Genomic DNA, 15,058 nt, shown 5'->3' on the forward strand with positions numbered 1-15,058 from the left:
ACATTTTACTGGGCTATGCAGGAGAAAATAGGAAAAAAAAAAAAAAAAGAATCGATAACTTCTACCGCTTTCAAAAAGGTCAATGGAAGCTGAAATAATGGACAACTACCTCATGGAAGCCAGATACAGTATACCAAACAGTACTTAGCAGAGTTAGGAATGAGTGCTTATGAAATACAGTAACATTTTGTCATAATATTTCAGAAACTGCATGGCTGGTCTCTTGCACTCTTTTGCTCTAATACACCACCTGCTTTAGGATTTATATTCAAAAACATTATGTCTCCATAATCCCAAAAACGTCAGTCTTCTTGGAAAGTGGTTTGCTCCTTTGTAAGGGAAAGAGAACAAACGTTCTCAAACAACAGTTTCTCAATTTCTTTTTCCTCTGGGAAGGGATTGTGGATTCGCAGGAATATCTGAGCATTTCTGTAATCAGAAAGCAGCGACTTTCTACAAATGTTTACATTAGATTACGTTTGGCAAAAAAAAAAGGTACAGAATCCCATTTAGGATGTCTTCACCAAATCGTAAACATAAATATGGAAATCATCATCAAACTTATTGAAGTACACAGATGGTTTAGCTTCAACTTGATGAATAACCATGCCAGTTCTTTTTGAGCCATCTTCTTTGGCATATTCCACTTGCTTGCCCATCATGCTGTCCACAACATCCCCTGGTTCTCTTTCAGCTGGAGGGGAATCATTTGAGTCTGGCATGATCCGAAGATCTCCTTCTTTATAGTCATCTAAAAGTTGATACATATATAAGACTGGGTCCTTTTCATAGGTTATATAATAATAAAACCATGTGTTCACAATAGGTGCTCATGCTAATACCATCCCTCGCCACTCATCCTTGGAACCATCCTCTGTTTCAAACATATGCTCCACTGCTTTACCAATCATTGTGTCAGCCAAATGGGCATCGATGATTCAGGATGAGGCAACTCTGTCTTGTAGAACTTCAAGAGCAGACACCCTTTCATCCTTGTGAAGCTCAAGTCCATAGACACAATCAAATCCATCATACTTTATAAGATAGATGGAGGGATTCACTGGTACTTGATCTAGAACTGTTCCTTTCCTTATTGGCGCACTGCACTCTTTCCACCCATGCTGTATTCTACAGCCTACAATATTTCACCTTGGCTGGGAGATTGGTTTACTTGGTCCCATATTGTTTCGATGTTTCTTATGAGATGTTCTTTTCTTCTTCATATTTGCAGAAACACCTGCATGTGCTGCATCAGCTCTTGATCACTGAGCGGCCTCCTTTCCAAATGGAGTCTTCATTCATCTGTGTATTAAAGGGCAGCAGGGCTGTCGAACTAGGGTGAAAAGTGTAGTCACTCCAAGTTTGTTGTAGTCCTTTTAGTCTACATGAAAAAGAACTCCTTCCTTTCCACCTGTCAGAAAAACTCCGACCCTCAATTGCTCTGATCAGAAGTCACTTATCTGGGGCAGATAGGATGTGATTCCCTCCACTCCCCCTGCAGGTGATGGCTGCGGCACAGTGCTCCCCTGCGGCCAGTTGCCCCAATCCTCCTCCTCCCTCCTTTGTCAGACTCCGTCACCACCACTGTGCGCTGCTATGGAAGATCAGCTCCCGCCTCACTCCTCCTGAACTTCGAAGCTCTCCGCTCAGACACTACAGCGCTCGTTCCCTTCCCTCACCCCCTCCCTCTCCACACACTGCCAGATTTGGAGCTGGCTGCTACTATACGGCCGCCTGTCACTCTGCTGCCAGGACCAGGCCTCGCCTTCCTGCCAAATACTGATCCCTCCAGAGCAGAATACTGTATACTGTACTGTGCGACGTGTGTTATACACCTGGTGATTATACATCCTGTAATCTGTACTGAGCGATGTGTGAGATACACCTGGTAATATCTGTGCTCAGTGTGCTGCATTGTGGGGACCACCAGTATATAATTATAGTAGTACAGTACAGTAGGCCATTGCTGTATCTTGCAGCTCTGTGTCACTTCTAGTATCCTGATCAGTGCTTAATATCTGTGCTCAGTGTCAGTGCTGCATTGTGGTGACCAGTATACTACAGTACAATAGTCCAGTGCTGTTCTCGCTGCGCAGTGTCAGTTCTCCGTAGTATCATCAGTAATCAGTATAATTATTTCTAAGTATAATCAGTGCACTGTTAGACGTGTGCCCGTTTTCCGCCATTAGTGCAGTGGGATTTAGACAATTGATGAAGTTATTGTGTCCCCGGTACAAAATCCCATCTAGATTCCACTTCACTAGGCAGGCAATAGCGAGATTTTACCAATTAATATAAGTGATTTATAATTATTAATTACAGTGATCTTGCCAAATAGTTCCAGTGATTTTGTAATTTTCTTCCAGTGATTTGGACCAATAATACCATTGATTAGAACAAATAATTCCAGTGATTTTGTCATTTTCTTCCAGTGATTTAGACCAATAATACCATTGATTAGAACAAATAATTCCTGTGAAATTGAGGTGTTTGTGTCGCTTAGCTTAGCCGTCCAGCGACCACAGTGTACCTCTTTTTCTCTTTTCTTTGCATCATGTACTGTTTGGGGCCAATTTTTTTAAGTGCCATCCTGTCTGCCACTGCAGTGCCACTCCTAGATGGGCCAGCGACCTCGGTGCAAATTTTAGGACTAAAAATAGTATTGTGAGGTGTGAGGTGTACAGAATAGACTGGAAATGAGTGAAAATTGTGGTTATTGAGGTTAATAATACTATAGGATCAAAATTACCCCCATATTCTATGATTTAAGCTGTTTTTGAGGGTTTTTAAAAAAAATACACCCGAATCCAAAACACACCCGAATCCGACAAAAAAATTTCAGGAGGTTTTGCCTAAACGCGTCCAAATCCAAAACACGGCCGCGGAACCAAATCCAAAACCAAAACACAAAACCCGAAAAATTTCCGGTGCACATCTCTACTATTAATATTACTACCACATGTCTAACAATATTATGATTATTGTTCTTTTAAAAACACCAGCGGATGCTGATTATAATAGCATTTATTTTCTAAGTATTTAAACAGTTTTTTTACCTTTTCATGTAAACCATATACTGTATATGCATTGAGCCTGTATACTGTATATGCATGCATCCTCATGTATGGAGATGTACACAGCATATTTAGAAACATCCCCTGTGTGGCCTACAAAGAAATGACCGCTGCTCCTAATGAATATACCAATCATAGATGTCAGGAATTGTATCACAGGAAGTATGATGCGTTCCACATGCGCTCCACCAGGAAAAGACTTCTGGGAATCGGACACATGCATGTGCAGAACGGACCCGGAAACCGTGCAGAAGTGCCGCGCATGCACAGTATGAAGGCGCGGACACAGGAAGATTGGCAGAAATGCAACACTTCGAAATAAAACGGTCTAGAACTATTTATCATGAAATATGACTGGTTTTTGTTACATATTTAACTGATGTAGTTTTCCCATATGTATATACCTTATTTCATGGATGGATTGTTTAATTAGTGTGTCATACGACTCCCTATCAGGAAGTGATGTCTAAATGTTAGGCATATAAAAAGGAGCCCTGTCCCAGCACTGTACTACCCGATGAAGTCTTAAGGACGAAATGCATTGGGTTTAACCTCCTGCCTCACAGATAAGATATATTTCAGAATCTTATATGCATTGTTCTTTCCCCCCTCTTTATATACATGTTTTAGCCTGTATTTATATATATATATATATATATATATATATAAAATATATTTTTTATACCCCTTTTTGATATATACTCTGTCCCAAATAAAGTGTCTGTGTAAAATTGTATATTGGCTATTTGATCCTTTTTATATAGAAAAATAGATTTTTATCTATCAACCTTTTATTACTCTTATATGACATCATTGGTCGCTGATACCCCTATCCTCTCTTCTATATGTTAGTGTTTACAGTAGTTTACCAATGCTGTCTACTTAGGGGTTAGCTGATGCCCTATTTATTGGGGAGTATCTGTATTTATAGATTCATTATATTAATCTGTTTGTAGCTAATAGACATAGCACAAGTGGCGCTGCACCTCCCTGTTCTACAAAAAAAATCTACATACTGTATTTCATAAAAAATTATGGTAGATCAGGTTTTAATAGCTAATATTACATACTTTGATAATAATTAAAAATGTTTACATTTTGAGGTTATTTTTAGAAAAATATTAGTTAGATAATACTGCCTGCATTGTTGACCTTGATCTTAAATCAGCACACATGAACATACATTCTTAGGGAGTGAAGTGAGCCATGCAAGGGGACGCAGTACACTTATTGGGGTTCCACGACTTTTGACGGTGAAAATGACACAATTTTTTTTTAATGTTGTGTTAATCTTTTTGTGTCAACATTTTGTCATGTCAGCTTGTTCATGTATCAACATTTTGATCCTGTAAACCTTTTTGTACTATCTACCTTTTGTCATGTCGACAATTTCATGTGTCGAGCTTTTGACCCTGTCAACCTATTGCATGTCGATCAATAGTGATCTACCTAATGACTGTAGACCTTTGTAATGTAGATCTGATGATCCATACCCGAATTAACAGCAGTGTTGTAGTCAAAGTCTACATTAGCTCCATAATGGAAATTGACAAAAATGCAATTTACATATTTAGTACAAATACAGTAGGGAAGGGTGAAGCCTTTAATATATTTTCTCTATTTTGCTCCCTGAAATATATCAACTAGTCAGACACTCATATATTTAATATAGATAGGAACCCCTTATTTGCACAACAAGCCTTTTGCTGCAGCCCAGGTGTCTACCAATGTTCACCAAACCTTAAAACATGCACAATAGTATAGGGGGAATAACCCATGGCACTGAAAAAAGTGACATGTATGATATAAAATATAACAACCTTAAAATGGTTCAGATATTGGCCTAAGTCCAAACTTCTGATATATGTGAGTCCTCACTGCTGCTTGTTTGTAGATCCTTTTCTTAGTGCATATACTGTATCTCCACTCCAGCACATGTAAAATCAAAGGAAAAGGACTTAGTGCAACACCATCAGACAATTAAAACACAGTTTAATAACTCATTACACTCACATTTATAAAGTGCAAAAGTGCATTTAATAAATCTTCACAGTAATGGGATCCAGAGATCCATAGAACATGCGGTCTTGGTCCAAGTCAACAGATGTATACATGAGAGTACCAGCAGTCTCTCTTGGAGTCACCAGCAAAGCCACCTGCTTAAAGCGTTTCGGACTATCAATATAAGGGTCCTTCTTCAGAAGCATCGTGGATAGTCCGTCAGTCCATGTATTTATAAAATACATAATCAGATAATCAATAAACAGTTATTAATTGACACCCCCACGCTTCCTGTGTTGCTAATCGCCAACTGGAAACACACTGATCTCCAATGTGTAGGCTTATATGTCTCCGCTTATGCATTCCACCGCTTTCCACCGGAAGTTGAGTCATGCGTTCCACTGCGTTCCATGATGTGGAAGTTGAGCGGATATGAATGACGGACATCAGCTGATTCACAGAGTATCCCTATGGAAATGGACAGTATTCCATTGCATACAAAGCAGCAGACATCTTTATACAGTATATCATCCCTATTTCACATGATTTATCAGCAGCGCCAACCAGCATCACAGTGGACAGGGGACCTAAAAAAAAAAACAGATAACAACATTAAAAAAATCATAAAATATATCATAAATTAAAACACCATCAGTATTAGCAGCAAAACGAGGGAGGATAAGAAAAGAGACAATATCGATGAATCACAGAAAATGTTTAAGCTCAAATTGCCCATTCAAGCCATTAGGAACAAGTGTTTTTAAATGGTGGATCCACCTCATTTCAGCTTTAGGAAGTCTGAGATCTAAATCCCTAGCTCTCCATGTGGGGAGTATTTGATGGATCGCCCAGAAGGATTTAATATGACATTCCTTTGAATTACGTTTAGCCTTGAAATGAGAATACAGAGTATGTGAATCTAACCCCTTCTTAACATTATACATGTGCTTAGCTAGACGGGTTTTCAACTCCTATTGGTTTTTCCTTTATACACTAGGTTTTCCCAATTTCCCAGTTACTGGAAATGAGAACAGTGATGAAAAAATGAAATGAACACAAGTGGTTAAGTACAGCAGATACAAATTGGTAGACGGACATGGAAATCTGATAGTAAATTTAGTACATTCAAATTACAAGAACTACAAAGGGGAAAACAGTGTATAGAGGGCCTAATTCAGTGCAGCGTTCGCATGATGATGCCCTGTGAAGTGTGTGCACACGAAGAATAGAGATGAGCGCCGGAAATTTTTCGGGTTTTGTGTTTTGGTTTTGGGTTCGGTTCCGCGGCCGTGTTTTGGGTTCGACCGCGTTTTGGCAAAACCTAACCGAATTTTTTTTGTCGGATTCGGGTGTGTTTTGGATTCGGGTGTTTTTTTCCAAAAAACCTAAAAAACAGCTTAAATCATAGAATTTGGGGGTCATTTTGATCCCAAAGTATTATTAACCTCAAAAACCATCATTTCCACTCATTTTCAGTCTATTCTGAATACCTCACACCTCACAATATTATTTTTAGTCCTAAAATTTGCACCGAGGTCGCTGGATGACTAAGCTAAGCGACCCTAGTGGCCGACACAAACACCTGGCCCATCTAGGAGTGGCACTGCAGTGTCACGCAGGATGGCCCTTCCAAAAAACCCTCCCCAAACAGCACATGACGCAAAGAAAAAAAGAGGCGCAATGAGGTAGCTGTGTGAGTAAGATAAGCGACCCTAGTGGCCGACACAAACACCGGGCCCATCTAGGAGTGGCACTGCAGTGTCACGCAGGATGGCCCTTCCAAAAAACCCTCCCCAAACTGCACATGACACAAAGAAAAATTAAAGAAAAAAGAGGTGCAAGATGGAATTGTCCTTGGGCCCTCCCACCCACCCTTATGTTGTATAAACAGGACATGCACACTTTAACCAACCCATCATTTCAGTGACAGGGTCTGCCACACGACTGTGACTGATATGACAGGTTGGTTTGGACCCCCACCAAAAAAGAAGCAATTAATCTCTCCTTGCACAAACTGGCTCTACAGAGGCAAGATGTCCACCTCATCATCATCCTCCGATATATCACCGTGTACATCCCCCTCCTCACAGATTATCAATTCGTCCCCACTGAAATCCACCATCTCAGCTCCCTGTGTACTTTGTGGAGGCAATTGCTGCTGGTCAATGTCTCCGCGGAGGAATTGATTATAATTCATTTTAATGAACATCATCTTCTCCACATTTTCTGGATGTAACCTCGTACGCCGATTGCTGACAAGGTGAGCGGCGGCACTAAACACTCTTTCGGAGTACACACTTGTGGGAGGGCAACTTAGGTAGAATAAAGCCAGTTTGTGCAAGGGCCTCCAAATTGCCTCTTTTTCCTGCCAGTATAAGTACGGACTGTGTGACGTGCCTACTTGGATGCGGTCACTCATATAATCCTCCACCATTCTTTCAATGTTGAGAGAATCATATGCAGTGACAGTAGACGACATGTCCGTAATCGTTGTCAGGTCCTTCAGTCCGGACCAGATGTCAGCATCAGCAGTCGCTCCAGACTGCCCTGCATCACCGCCAGCGGGTGGGCTCGGAATTCTGAGCCTTTTCCTCGCACCCCCAGTTGCGGGAGAATGTGAAGGAGGAGATGTTGACAGGTCGCGTTCCGCTTGACTTGACAATTTTCTCACCAGCAGGTCTTTCAACCCCAGCAGACTTGTGTCTGCTGGAAAGAGAGATCCAAGGTAGGCTTTAAATCTAGGATCGAGCACGGTGGCCAAAATGTAGTGCTCTGATTTCAACAGATTGACCACCCGTGAATCCTTGTTAAGCGAATTAAGGGCTCCATCCACAAGTCCCACATGCCTAGCGGAATCGCTCCGTGTTAGCTCCTCCTTCAATGTCTCCAGCTTCTTCTGCAAAAGCCTGATGAGGGGAATGACCTGACTCAGGCTGGCAGTGTCTGAACTGACTTCACGTGTGGCAAGTTCAAAGGGCATCAGAACCTTGCACAACGTTGAAATCATTCTCCACTGCGCTTGAGACAGGTGCATTCCACCTCCTATATTGTGCTCAATTGTATAGGCTTGAATGGCCTTTTGCTGCTCCTCCAACCTCTGAAGCATATAGAGGGTTGAATTCCACCTCGTTAACACTTCTTGCTTCAGATGATGGCAGGGCAGGTTCAGTAGTTTTTGGTGGTGCTCCAGTCTTCTGTACATGGTGCCTGTACGCCGAAAGTGTCCCGCAATTCTTCTGGCCACCGACAGCATCTCTTGCACGCCCCTGTCGTTTTAAAAAAAATTCTGCACCACCAAATTCAAGGTATGTGCAAAACATGGGACGTGCTGGAATTTGCCCATATTTAATGCACACACAATATTGCTGGCATTGTCCGATGCCACAAATCCACAGGAGAGTCCAATTGGGGTAAGCCATTCCGCGATGATCTTCCTCAGTTGCCGTAAGAGGTTTTCAGCTGTGTGCGTATTCTGGAAACCGGTGATACAAAGCGTAGCCTGCCTAGGAAAGAGTTGGCGTTTGCGAGATGCTGCTACTGGTGCCGCCGCTGCTGTTCTTGCGGCGGGAGTCCATACATCTACCCAGTGGGCTGTCACAGTCATATAGTCCTGACCCTGCCCTGCTCCACTTGTCCACATGTCCGTGGTTAAGTGGACATTGGGTACAGCTGCATTTTTTAGGACACTGGTGACTCTTTTTCTGAGGTCTGTGTACATTTTCGGTATCGCCTGCCTAGAGAAATGGAACCTAGATGGTATTTGGTACCGGGGACACAGTACCTCCAACAAGTCTCTAGTTGGCTCTGCAGTAATGATGGATACCGGAACCACGTTTCTCACCACCCAGGATGCCAAGGCCTCAGTTATCTGCTTTGCAGTAGGATGACTGCTGTGATATTTCATCTTCCTCGCAAAGGACTGTTGAACAGTCAATTGCTTACTGGAAGTAGTACAAGTGGGCTTACGACTTCCCCTCTGGGATGACCATCGACTCCCAGCAGCAACAACAGCAGCGCCAGCAGCAGTAGGCGTTACACGCAAGGATGCATCAGAGGAATCCCAGGCAGGAGAGGACTCGTCAGAATTGCCAGTGACATGGCCTGCAGGACTATTGGCATTCCTGGGGAAGGAGGAAATTGACACTGAGGGAGTTGGTGGGGTGGTTTGCGTGAGCTTGGTTACAAGAGGAAGGGATTTACTGGTCAGTGGACTGCTTCCGCTGTCGCCCAAAGTTTTTGAACTTGTCACTGACTTATTATGAATGCGCTGCAGGTGACGTATAAGGGAGGATGTTCCGAGGTGGTTAACGTCCTTACCCCTACTTATTACAGCTTGACAAAGGCAACACACGGCTTGACACCTGTTGTCCGCATTTCTGTTGAAATACTTCCACACCGAAGAGCTGATTTTTTTGGTATTTTCACCAGGCATGTCAGTGGCCATATTCCTCCCACGGACAACAGGTGTCTCCCCGGGTGCCTGACTTAAACAAACCACCTCACCATCAGAATCCTCCTGGTCAATTTCCTCCCCAGCGCCAGCAACACCCATATCCTCCTCATCCTGGTGTACTTCAACACTGACATCTTCAATCTGACTATCAGGAACTGGACTGCGGGTGCTCCTTCCAGCACTTGCAGGGGGCGTGCAAATGGTGGAAGGCGCATGCTCTTCATGTCCAGTGTTGGGAAGGTCAGGCATCGCAACCGACACAATTGGACTCTCCTTGTGGATTTGGGATTTCGAAGAACGCACAGTTCTTTGCGGTGCTTTTGCCAGCTTGAGTCTTTTCAGTTTTCTAGCGAGAGGCTTAATGCTTCCATCCTCATGTGAAGCTGAACCACTAGCCATGAACATAGGCCAGGGCCTCAGCCGTTCCTTGCCACTCCGTGTGGTAAATGGCATATTGGCAAGTTTACGCTTCTCCTCCGACAATTTTATTTTAGGTTTTGGAGTCCTTTTTTTACTGATATTTGGTGTTTTGGATTTGACATGCTCTGTACTATGACATTGGGCATCGGCCTTGGCAGACGACGTTGCTGGCATTTCATCGTCTCGGCCATGACTAGTGGCAGCAGCTTCAGCACGAGGTGGAAGTGGATCTTGATCTTTCCCTAATTTTGGAACCTCAACATTTTTGTTCTCCATATTTTAATAGGCACAACTAAAAGGCACCTCAGGTAAACAATGGAGATGGATGGATACTAGTATACAATTATGGATGGACTGCCGAGTGCCGACACAGAGGTAGCTACAGCCGTGAACTACCGTACTGTGTCTGCTGCTAATATAGACTGGTTGATAATGAGATGTAGTATGTATAAAGAAGAAAGAAAAAAAAACCACGGGTAGGTGGTATACAATTATGGATGGACTGCCGAGTGCCGACACAGAGGTAGCTACAGCCATGGACTACCGTACTGTACTGTGTCTGCTGCTAATATAGACTGGTTGATAATGAGATGTAGTATGTATAAAGAAGAAATAAAAAAAAACCACGGGTAGGTGGTATACAATTATGGATGGACTGCCGAGTGCCGACACAGAGATAGCTACAGCCGTGGACTACCGTACTGTACTGTGTCTGCTGCTAATATAGACTGGATGATAATGAGATGTAGTATGTATAAAGAAGAAAGAAAAAAAAACCACGGGTAGGTGGTATACAATTATGGATGGACTGCCGAGTGCCGACACAGAGATAGCTACAGCCGTGGACTACCGTACTGTACTGTGTCTGCTGCTAATATAGACTGGATGATAATGAGATGTAGTATGTATAAAGAAGAATGAAAAAAAAAACCACGGGTAGGTGGTATACAATTATGGATGGACTGCCGAGTGCTGACACAGAGGCAGCTACAGCCGTGGACTACCGTACTGTACTGTGTCTGCTGCTAATATAGACTGGTTGATAATGAGATGTAGTATGTATAAAGAAGAAAGAAAAAAAAACCCACGGGTAGGTGGTATACAATTATGGATGGACTGCCGAGTGCCGACACAGAGGTAGCTACAGCCGTGGACTACCGTACTGTACTGTGTCTGCTGCTAATATAGACTGGTTGATAATGAGATGTAGTATGTATAAAGAAGAAAGAAAAAAAAAACCACGGGTAGGTGGTATACAATTATGGATGGACTGCCGAGTGCCGACACAGAGATAGCTACAGCCGTGGACTACCGTACTGTACTGTGTCTGCTGCTAATATAGACTGGTTGATAATGAGATGTAGTATGTATAAAGAAGAAAGAAAAAAAAACCCACGGGTAGGTGGTATACAATTATGGATGGACTGCCGAGTGCCGACACAGAGGTAGCTACAGCCGTGGACTACCGTACTGTACTGTGTCTGCTGCTAATATAGACTGGATGATAATGAGATGTAGTATGTATAAAGAAGAAAGAAAAAAAAAACCACGGGTAGGTGGTATACAATTATGGATGGACTGCCGAGTGCCGACACAGAGGTAGCTACAGCCGTGGACTACCGTACTGTACTGTGTCTGCTGCTAATATAGACTGGATGATAATGAGATGTAGTATGTATAAAGAAGAAAGAAAAAAAAACCACGGGTAGGTGGTATACAATTATGGATGGACTGCCGAGTGCCGACACAGAGCCGCTACAGCCGTGAACTACCGTACTGTGTCTGCTGCTAGTATAGACTGGATGATAAATAATGATATAAAAAATATATATATATCACTAATGCAGCCGGACAGGTATATATTATATAATGACGGACCTGCTGGACACTGTCTGTCAGCAGAATGAGTTTTTTAATTTTTATAGAATAAAAAAACACCACACAAGTCACACGACGAGTGTACTTTTTCAGGCAGACAATCACAATATACTATACTGGTGGTCAGTGTGGTCAGGTCACTGGTCACAGTGGTCAGTGGTCAGTCACACTGGCAGTGGCGCTCTGGCAGCAAAAGTGTGCACTGTTTAATATGTACTCCTGGCTCCTGCTATAACCTATAACTGCTCCCCAGTCTCCCCCACAATTAAGCTGTGTGAGCACAGTCAGATATTATACATAGATGATGCAGCACACTGGGCTGAGCACAGATATGGTATGTGAGTGTGACTGAGTCACTGTGTATTGTTTTTTTTAGGCAGAGAACAAGAACAGAACGGATTATTAAATAATAATAAATTATAAAACTGCACTGGTGGTCAGGTCACTGGTCATCAGTCACTAGTATAACTCCTCCTAAGCTCCAGTAAGTAAATGAAGTGTCTCACTCTCACTCTCCTATCTATTTTAATTTCTAAACGGAGAGGACGCCAGCCACGTCCTCTCCCTATCAATCTCAATGCACGTGTGAAAATGGCCGCGACGCGCGGCTCCTTATATAGAATCCGAGTCTCGCGATAGAATCCGAGCCTCGCGAGAATCCGACAGCGTGATGATGACGTTCGGGCGCGCTCGGGTTAACCGAGCAAGGCGGGAAGATCCGAGTCGCTCGGACCCATGTAAAAAAACATGAAGTTCGGGCGGGTTCGGATTCAGAGAAACCGAACCCGCTCATCTCTAACGAAGAAGCCGCACTGCACGTGCGCACACTATGAGATGCGACGGCATCTAACATCTTCAGACACCTCTGCCTGATTGACAGGCAGAGGCATTCTCGGGGTGGGAGGGGGTGTTGCGGTGGCATTTTTAGGGGCATCATGTGGGGTTGGGTGAGGCACGGTCCGGACAATGCAGGCATGTCCAGAATGTTTGCGGGGTGGGCCGCAGCAGCTGCGTGATGCCACACACAGCCACTGCAACTCGAAACATGGTGGGTATCCATCTGCCTTAGCATGTGTGCCTCTGCTTTTGCATGTGTGCAGGATCGCTGGATTCAGCATGCGGGGTGGACTTGCCCTGTTCTGGGCATCACCCTGCATGTTAGTGTAATCATTTGTATATGTGCGATTTTTCGCACATCTACGATCCATGCTGAATTAGGCCCAGAGTGCAAAGTGAGGCAGAACTTTGGTGTTATACGAGCATGAAACCAGAGGAGAACTGAAGTGGAAAATTCTTTTAAAAAAAGTAATACCAAAGGACTGCTTTAAAACAACTCACAAGTTTGAGTTCACTTACCCTTCACAACAAACTCCATGTGATTATAGCCTAGGGTAGGGATGGGCAACAGGCGGCCCGTGAACTGATCCTGCATGGCCCACTGCACCCCCCCCCCCCCCCCCCCCGTGCACAATGACAAGCGGCCTGACCGGCTCAGCTGCTTGTCATTGTGCTACAGCAGCTCCAAGACGCGGCACCACTGAGGAAAGACAGATCGCGTCACAGGGGCAGCTGACCGGGATTTCCTGTCTGATGTCAGCCACTGGGTGGCATGGGGGTGGAGCCAAAGCAACAGCGTGGATCCGGACGGCACATCTGAAAACATGCAAAGCTGGCGGCTGGCAACGGGAGCTGCCTGGCGAGGGCACAGCGGTGCTGAGTATGGGGAGGAAGCTGCTATCTGTGTGCAGGGAGGGAGGGAGTAGGTGGTTAAAAGCTGCTAACTGTGCCCGAAGGTGGGGGGCGGGGGATGGGGAAGAGGGTAAGGTAGTATCTGTGTTTGTGTTGGGGAGTGTTTAAAAGCTGCTGTATGGGTACTGGGGAGAGGGAGGAGGGGGGACAGAAGCTGCTGTCTGGGTCCAGGGGAGATGGAGTGGGGGGACAGAAGCTGCTACATGGGTCCAGGGGAGAGGGAGGGTGGGGACAGAAGCTGCTATATGGGTCCAGGGGAGATGGAGGGGGGGATAGAAGCTGCTGTATGGGTCCAGGGGAGAGTGAGGGGGGGACAGAAGCTGCTATATGGGTCCAGGGGAGAGTGAGGGGGGACAGAAGCTGCTATATGGTTCCGGAGGAGATGGAGGGGGGGATAGAAGCTGCTATATGGGTCCAGGGGAGAGGGAGGGGGGGATAGAAGCTGCTACATGGGTCCAGGGGAGGGGAGGGGGAATAGAAGCTGCTATATGGTCCAGGGGAGATGGAGGGGGATAGAAGCTGCTATATGGGTACAGAGGAGAGGGAGGGATGGGGGGACAGAAGCTGCTGTATGGGTCCAGGGGAGAGGAAGGGGGTGACAAAAGCTGCTATATGGGTCCAGGGGAGAGGAAGGGGGGGACAGAAGCTACTATATGGGTCCAGGAGAGATGGAGGGGGATAGAAGCTGCTATATGGGTACAGAGGAGAGGGAGGGATGGGGGGACAGAAGCTGCTGTATGGGTCCAGGGGAGAGGAAGGGGGTGACAAAAGCTGCTATATGGGTCCAGGGGAGAGGAAGGGGGGGACAGAAGCTACTATATGGGTCCAGGAGAGATGGAGGGGGGGATAGAAGCTGCTATATGAGTCCAGGGGAGATGGAGGGGGGATAGAAGCTGCTATATGGGTCCAGTGGAGAGGGGGTGGGGGATAGAAGCTGCTATATGGTCCAGGGGAGATGGAGGAGGGATAGAAGCTGCTATATGGGTACAGGGGAGATGGGAACTGCTCTAGGAGGGGATGTAGTTCTGTGACCGGCGGTCAGGAAACAGACGGTCACATAATCTCCCCTACATGCCGCCCCCTCACAATCCCAACCAACAGGGACTATTCTCACCCGTGGGTGTCCATGATACCCATAGAGTAGGAATAGAACCCATTTGCCACCGAGCCCATAGCGTAGAGAGCGCAGCGAGCCCGCAAGAGACTTGCTGCACTCGCCACCCCCCAACGGGATTCCGCTGCCGGGATCCCGGCGGTCACACATACCACACACCTATAGGAGTATTGTATATACAAGATATTTTGTGTGCTGCCCTTGAATATTCACTGGAAGTGTTAAGTGGCCCCCCAGCTGAAATAATTGCCCACCCCTGGCCTAGGACCCCAACACTGAACTCCCTGCTTGGACACTGCAAGAACTTACCACTTAACTTGCAACTAATTGTACTTTCAGATTTTACATAAATCTGAATGTATATCTATG

At 44.9% G+C, this 15,058-nt stretch overlaps 1 pseudogene; it reads right to left on the bottom strand.

The window, feature by feature from the left end:
- Window positions 1-509: 509 nt before the first annotated feature.
- Window positions 510-1,298, bottom strand: LOC134935329 (spindlin-Z-like; annotated as a pseudogene).
- Between the last annotated feature and the right edge of the window lie 13,760 nt (window positions 1,299-15,058).

The sequence above is a fragment of the Pseudophryne corroboree genome, chromosome 6 (genome assembly GCF_028390025.1).
Source record: "Pseudophryne corroboree isolate aPseCor3 chromosome 6, aPseCor3.hap2, whole genome shotgun sequence".
In the NCBI taxonomy this organism is placed as follows: domain Eukaryota; kingdom Metazoa; phylum Chordata; class Amphibia; order Anura; family Myobatrachidae; genus Pseudophryne; species Pseudophryne corroboree.